We start from the raw sequence: 7,074 nt of genomic DNA, 5'->3' as shown, positions 1-7,074 counted from the left end.
CACACACACACACAATTGTATCTGTCAATCATACCTCAATAAAGCCTAGATAAAAATACACACCACTTAGGACTATAAGAATGATAGAAAGAGGTAGTGTATGTACATAGCACTTAGTAGGCATCATAATGATATTAAGAGCATAAGTATAGAATGATATTATTTATTGAGAGACTGCTATGTGCCAGTACTGATGCTTAGCAGTTTCCATGCATCATCTCATTTAATTCTTATAATAACTCTATGAGTTTATACATTATCCCTCCTTTATAGATGAAAAAACAGAAGTTTAAAGAAACCAAGGTCACTCAGATAATACATACTTGCTTGGCTGAGGAGATGTAATTTTTATGAGATTTAATAGCTATTTGTTAAATGAATAAAGACTCATGAACACCTACCCTATTTTCAAAAGAACTAACACATTGATAAGATATTACTATTAAGCTATTAAATACTAGATTGTACAAGCCTAGAAAATAGTCAATGACCCATGCCTAGTTGGAGAAGATTATCTTCCTTTGTCTGTTGAATTTTTAAAACATAACACATAAGAAAAGAAATACTGGTAACATTTACAGACTGAATACAAATTGTACCTAACCTTAAAGGGGTTAAATATTTTAGTCTAATAAGAGACATGATAGTTATTAAGTGCCTTCTATGTGCCACATAATGGGCTATTTTACATCCTATTGCACTTAATCCAGACCTCTGTGTGTGTGCTTATAAATGAGGTATTGCTCCATTTTAAAGATGGGGAAACTGAGGTTCACCAGGTAAAATTATTACCTAAGGTGGCATAACCGTAAATGTCTTTTGATTCCAGACCCAAGCATAGCTCAACACACAGCATTCCTTTAACTTTGTGTTCTCATCTGTTCTAACATTAGTTAACTGAATGAAAGCAATTCAAAATAATATAATAATAATGTAAAATAATTACAAAAGATTAAAACATTTTTTCTTTTCTAATTCTTGCTTTTGGGTACTTGCTTAACATTATCAGTAAGCATGCGATTAAAAAACTGACCATGAACACTTTCTTTTCACTAGCACAAATGAGTAAAATGAAAAAGCAACCAGATCTCTGAGGACACTTAAAAAAGTATCATACAGTTAACATGAGGTTTTTAAAGTAATTCAGGTCAAAATTAAATAATCATTTTCCCCCTACACTGCCAACCAACTTTCTTTAAATTTTTTCCCAAAATGGCAAACTTCTTCTTCCCATCATCACCACAGCCAGCATCTTCTACCCATCATCACCCGGCCACTCCCCTGATGCCTCCCATCCACACTCATCAGACCACTGTTACATTCTCCTCTCCTTGCCAAGACCAGTTCAAATTCTACTGGTCACTTAGATAGTGGTCAAACCTTCCCTGTCCATGAAGTGACTACTATGAATATCAATTTTCTGGCCTCTGACTGTATTTAAAGACATCCCTGTTCCATATGGCACTTGGGTATTAGCTTTACTGCTTCTAAATGTGTAGCCCATCTCTCTAAAAGGATAAGACTGTCTTTATTGCTTTTCTATGCCCTCAAAAGCTCTCAATAATTTCGTAAGGATGGAAGAGTTTAATTTTTTAAAAGAAAAAAAACCACCAGTCTGTAAATGTTACCAGCATCTCTTTTCTTACATGTTATATTTTAAAAATTTAAGAGGCGAAGAAAGATCATCTTCTCCAACAAGGTACAACTCATTAACTATTTTCTAGGTTTGTACAATCCAGCATTTAATAGTTTAATGGGAATATCTTACGAGTGCAGTTTGATATAAGTGGTGTATGTATTACTAATGAACATCTTAGTTGCTTTGAAAAGCGGGTCAGTGTTCATGAGTCTTTATTCATTCAACAGACAGCTACTGAGCACCAATTAATTGCCTGGAACCATGTCGGACCCTCTGAATACAATAAATATGGACTTGACACTCAATAGGTTTACTTACAGTTGAACAACAAGACTAACAGTGATCTCTCCGTATAACAATGGCTCTGACGTAGGTTTGTATAACAATTAGACTCTTTAATAAAACAGAATCAGAGTTATTACCAGGCATCCTCAGTGTTCTCTATCAGTGTTTTTTATGGGTATGATACCACCTTCTAGGGGTCGTATTCAAAACTATTGGAGACACTTTTGGTAATATTGGTGATATGGGAGGGTGCTGCTGACACTGTGGGCACAGGGAAAGGCACTGCCAGATGTCCTGCAACGTGTGAGGCTCTCCTCCATGGTGAGGAACTGCCTCATGTCACACCTGACTTTCAAGTGCTCCCTTTCATCTCTGGGCATGAAAACTTCATTCATAATGATACAAGTTTGGAATTGAACATTTGTACATTTAAACAAAGACTTTTTGCACAGGTAAAATAGCTTCTAAATTTTCAAGGACTGTAATTACTATGTGTTGAGGGAAGACTGTACTTTTTTGGTTTTGAAGATTTAACAAGAATTAGTCAACAGTTTGGAAAATGATAACACGGAAGGCAATGCCACACCTGGCCCGCATCTGTGTTAGTTTGCCTGGGGGACTGTGAATTCAGGGGGCACGTGAACATTTCAGCACATTTGTCTGTGTGACAGTGTCGGAGCACTGAGGGTGTTGACATTCAGAGTAGTTTACCATGGATGACTTTCCTTACTGTCCTCTTTTATATTATAGATGTCAGATGCAGACACTGGTGTTGAAATGTAGATTTTTTTTTCCTAAAAAATTATTAAGAATAGGTAAGTATTATCTTTGAACTTCATTTCAGAATACTAAGGAAAATATGACAAAAAAAGTTGTTATAAGGGGGCATTACTAAGTTGAGAATCATTAGTTCTAGATTCTTAGAGAAATTTAAAGATAATGATCCTGATATTCAGAGGTCAAATTCCTTTCTGGAGTTGCTTTCCTTTTATCTTTGCAGGCAAAGAAAGGACTGCTGACACAGATGAAGATAGAACATCTGTATCATAAGCTGTTACACTGAAGAAGTTTTACAGCTAGCCTGAGAGAAAGAAAACATAAATCAAGAGATGAGAGGGAAAGTAAGAAGATACAATAACTTTTACCACCAAGACATGTTTATTAAAAAATAGGAACTCACAGAGTTCTTAAATAAATCCAAGCCCTCAAGTTCTAGCAACACCACTAAACATGTAAACACTATGCGCAGTTTCTTGGAAACTAGGAGTACCTGACACTAAAGGCACTGGATTGGTTAGAGAAGGTGTGCAGGTGACATCTAATTCCCAGGAGTGAGTCTGGTGGTGGGCCACCAGACAGATGGTTCAACCCTGAGAAGAGATGTAGGCTGAAACATGGGGATAGAGGAGGAACAAGGCAGTAAGCAGCAGAGGGACCGATGCACTAAGAGGGTAGGCCATATGGGAACTTTCATATGAAGGTTATAAATAAACTGACCGATTCTATGTTAATATCAAAATTAAAGCCATATATATTCAGTAAATAACTATAATATAGATTAACACTGGGCAGTTCCACAATTCTATTCTTAAGCAATTTTACAATAAGTACAAATAAGATCCTAAGTATTTGCAAGAGGAGAAAATTTTAAATAAATGATGTGCATGTTCATTATTTTGAGGTACATAACTTGGGATTTGGGATTAATATACAATGATAGGATTATATATTAATATATGATGTTAGGAATTGAATCACATTGAAATTTCTGGCAACTTTAAAAAAAATTGTTATTGTCAACAGTATTACAGATGTCCATTTCCCCCCTTTACACACTTTGCACAGCTCCTGCCCAACCCAGGCCTTCAGCACATTATTCTCTGTGTCCATGGGCTATGCATATATGCATATAAGTTCTTTGGTTAATCTCTTACTGACCTCTCTGCCCCTCTGAGATGTCAGTCTGTTCCATGCTTCCATGTCTCCGAACCTATTTGTTTGTCAGTTTATTTTGTTCCTTAGATTCTACATATAAATGAGATCATGTGAAACTTGTCTCTCTCTGACTGGCTTATTTCATTTAGCATAATACTCTCCAGGCCCCTCCATGGTGCCTCAAAGGGTAAGAGATCCTTCTTTTTTACAGTTACATAGTATTCCATGGTCTAAATGAACCACATCTTTTTTCCACTCATCTACTGATGGGTACTTGGGCTGTTTCCAATTCTTAGTTATTGTCAATAATGCTGCTATGAACATAGAAGTGCATACATTCTTTCTGATTGGTGTTTCAGAATTCTAGGATATATTTCCAGAAGTGAGGTCACTGGGTCAAATGGCAGTTCCATTTTTAATTTTTTGAGGAATCACTATCTTTTATTTTTAAATTTTTATTTATTGATTTGAGAGAAAGCAGAAGGGAGGGAGAAAAACGGGGAGGAAGGAAGAGAGGGAGAGAGAGAGAGAGAACATCAATTTGTTGTTCCACTTATTTATGCATTCATTGTTTGATTCTTTTATGTGCCCTGACCAGGAATCGAACCTGCAACCTTGATGCATTGGGACGACATTCCAACCAACTGAGCTACCCAGCCAGGACTCTTGACATCTTGATAAAGCTAAATAAAATCCCATTGGTTAGCCTAAAAAAATCTCATAAAATAATAATTTCAAAAAATTATTTTACTGGGGAGATTGCAACATGGCAGCCAGCAGGATGGCAGTGAGGGAAAGAGTGTGAGTGAGTATAGGAGTGGGGGCGGGAGTGTGTGGTGTGTGTGTGGGTCAGTGAGGGGCAGTTAGATATCACAGGAGTCTCTGGGGCTGGCAGATCAGGCTCTTCTGGACAGGGAGCCCCTGCTACTGCCACAGGCACTTCCAGGCTGGGCTCGGCTCTGGTGTGGAGACCATGCCATCCTGAAGGGGGGAGCAGCAAAGGCCAGGATCATAGCCACACCAATACCCAGACTGGCCTCAGACACCACTGTGAACCCATGCAGTGAGCCTCTCGCCAGCCATAACTCACAAGGGACCACCGCCATTCCCCTGCAGTGAGTGGAGCACTACCTCACCACGGGCTCCCAGACATCCACAGTGAGTGCACACCAGAGAGACCATCTGCGCTTCCCCACATGGGGTCCAGGACCCCGCACTCCAGGATCCTGCACTCCAGGACCCTGCAACCTCATGCTGTGAGTGTGCACCTAAGGCACCTGGAACAGGGCTCCATCTAGGCCTCAGGCCCACACTGCCAACACCCGCCAGAGGAACCTAGAGTGACACCCTGCTGTGGGTGCCGAGGCTGTACAGTGAATTGTATGCCAGAGGGATCTGGGACCCTACAGGGAGTCGCGTACCAGAGGAACTGTACACACGCTCCCATCAACACCGAACATCTGTAGTGGACAACTAAGGGACCATATCCATGGGGGGAAGGAAGTACAACTCAGAGCAGAGACATAAAGGCGTGAGGACTGAAGGGCAGACCCAGCCTCTGAGCTAAGGGAATCTAGACCATTAGACTGCTAGGGGCTGCTTCAACGAGTTGGAGGTCAATCAGGTTGCCCAGGGTTAGAAAGAGACAGCAACTGACATTACATAGAAACAAATACAAAGGGACAACAAAAATGGGGAGACAGAGAAATAATCCCCATAGGAAAGAAAAGGAGGAATTGCCAGAAAAGGAACTAGATGAAATGGAAGCTCAAACATCTGGATAAGAAATTCACCAACTTGTGTAAGAATCAAGAGGAAATGAAGAATGACATAACTGCAATAAAGAACACAATGAAAGATTTCAACTTTCATTGAAAATTGAGGACCCAGTCAGGGTGTTAGAAGACGGGATAGAAACACCACCCAATCTGAAGAGCAATGGGAAAAAATAATTAAAAAGCAGGAGGAGAGTTTAAGAGAACTTTGGAACAACATGAAATGAAACAACATCTGCATAGTGGGGGTGTCAGAAGGAGAAGAAGCTGAGCAAGGAATAGAAAACCTGTTTGAAGAAATAATCTATTTTATCTTATATAATAAAAGCCTAATACGCAAATTAACCAAACGGTGGAACGACTGGTTGCTATGACTTGCAATGACCACCAGGGGGCAGATGCTTAATGCAGGAGCTGCCTCCTGGTGGTCAGTGCGCTCCCACAGGGGGAGTGTAGCTCAGCCAGAAGCCGGGCTCACAGCTGGCAAGCACAGCGGCAGTGGCGGGAGCCCCTCCTGCCTCTGCTGCAGGCAGGTGGTAAGGAGCGAGGGGTCCTGGACTGTGAGAGGGTGCAGGCTGGGCTGAGATAGCCCCCTGGTGCATTAATCTTGTGTAGTCTCTATATATAAAAGGCTAATATGCAAACTGTCCCCTCAGGAGTTCGACCACTCGCTATGACGTGTGCTGACCACCAGGGGATGACACCGAATGAAGGAAGACCTCAGCTGGCAGCCAGCAGCCAGGGAAGGAATTCCCCGGAAGCAGCCAGAAGGCCCCAATCAGCCCTGATTGCTGGCCAGGCCAAGGGACCCTACCTACCTGTGCACAAATTTCATGCACTGGGCCTCTAGTTTATAATAATAAAAGTGTAATATGCTAATTAGACCAGACAGCCGAACAACCTTCCGGACGTCATTCTGAACATCCTTCCAGATGAAGCTGTGGAGGCAGGGCTGAGGCAGAGGGGGTGAGGGGCAAACAGGCATGCAGGTGAGCAGTTAGGGATGATAAGGCAGGCAGGTGAGCAGTTAGGTGCGATCAGACAGGCAGGCAAGTGGTTAGGGGCAATCAGGAAGCAATGCACAGTGGTTAGGGGCAATCAGGCAGGCAAGCAGAGTAGTTAGGGGCGATTAAACAGGTAGGTTAGCGGTTAGGGGCGGTGAGGCAGGCAGGCAAGCGGTTAAGGCAGGGGAGTGGTTAGGGATGCTCAGGCAGGCAGGAAGACTGGTTAGAGGTGATGAGGCAGGCAGGTGAGTGGTTAGGGGCGATGAGGCAGGCAGGCAGGTAAGCAGTTAGGAGCCAGCAGTCCAGGATTGCGAGAGGGATGTATCCCTGTGGGATCGGGCCTAAACCAGCAGTTGGACATCCGGATTGTGAGAGGGTACAGGCCGGGCTGAGGGACCCTCCCCCCATGCATGAATTTCGTGCACTGGGCCATATA

General features: G+C 42.0%; 1 protein-coding gene and 1 long non-coding RNA gene across 2 annotated transcripts in view; one reads left to right on the top strand and one right to left on the bottom strand.

The window, feature by feature from the left end:
• The window catches only part of LOC111825259, an 11,111-nt gene extending 7,529 nt beyond the window's left edge, over positions 1-3,582 (top strand). The window contains exon 3 of the long non-coding RNA XR_002828416.1: positions 2,925-3,582. This is a non-coding gene — a long non-coding RNA (uncharacterized LOC111825259). The remainder of the gene's footprint in view (positions 1-2,924) is intronic.
• Positions 1-7,074, bottom strand: part of FRY (FRY microtubule binding protein) — a 572,796-nt gene that overhangs the window by 411,425 nt on the left and 154,297 nt on the right. The gene's annotated exons all lie outside the window — the stretch shown is intronic.

This window comes from Myotis lucifugus, unplaced genomic scaffold (assembly GCF_000147115.1).
Source record: "Myotis lucifugus unplaced genomic scaffold, Myoluc2.0 scaffold_19, whole genome shotgun sequence".
Taxonomy (NCBI): domain Eukaryota; kingdom Metazoa; phylum Chordata; class Mammalia; order Chiroptera; family Vespertilionidae; genus Myotis; species Myotis lucifugus.
Note: the sequence above shows the minus strand (reverse complement) of the source record. Positions and strands in the feature narration are given on the sequence as shown.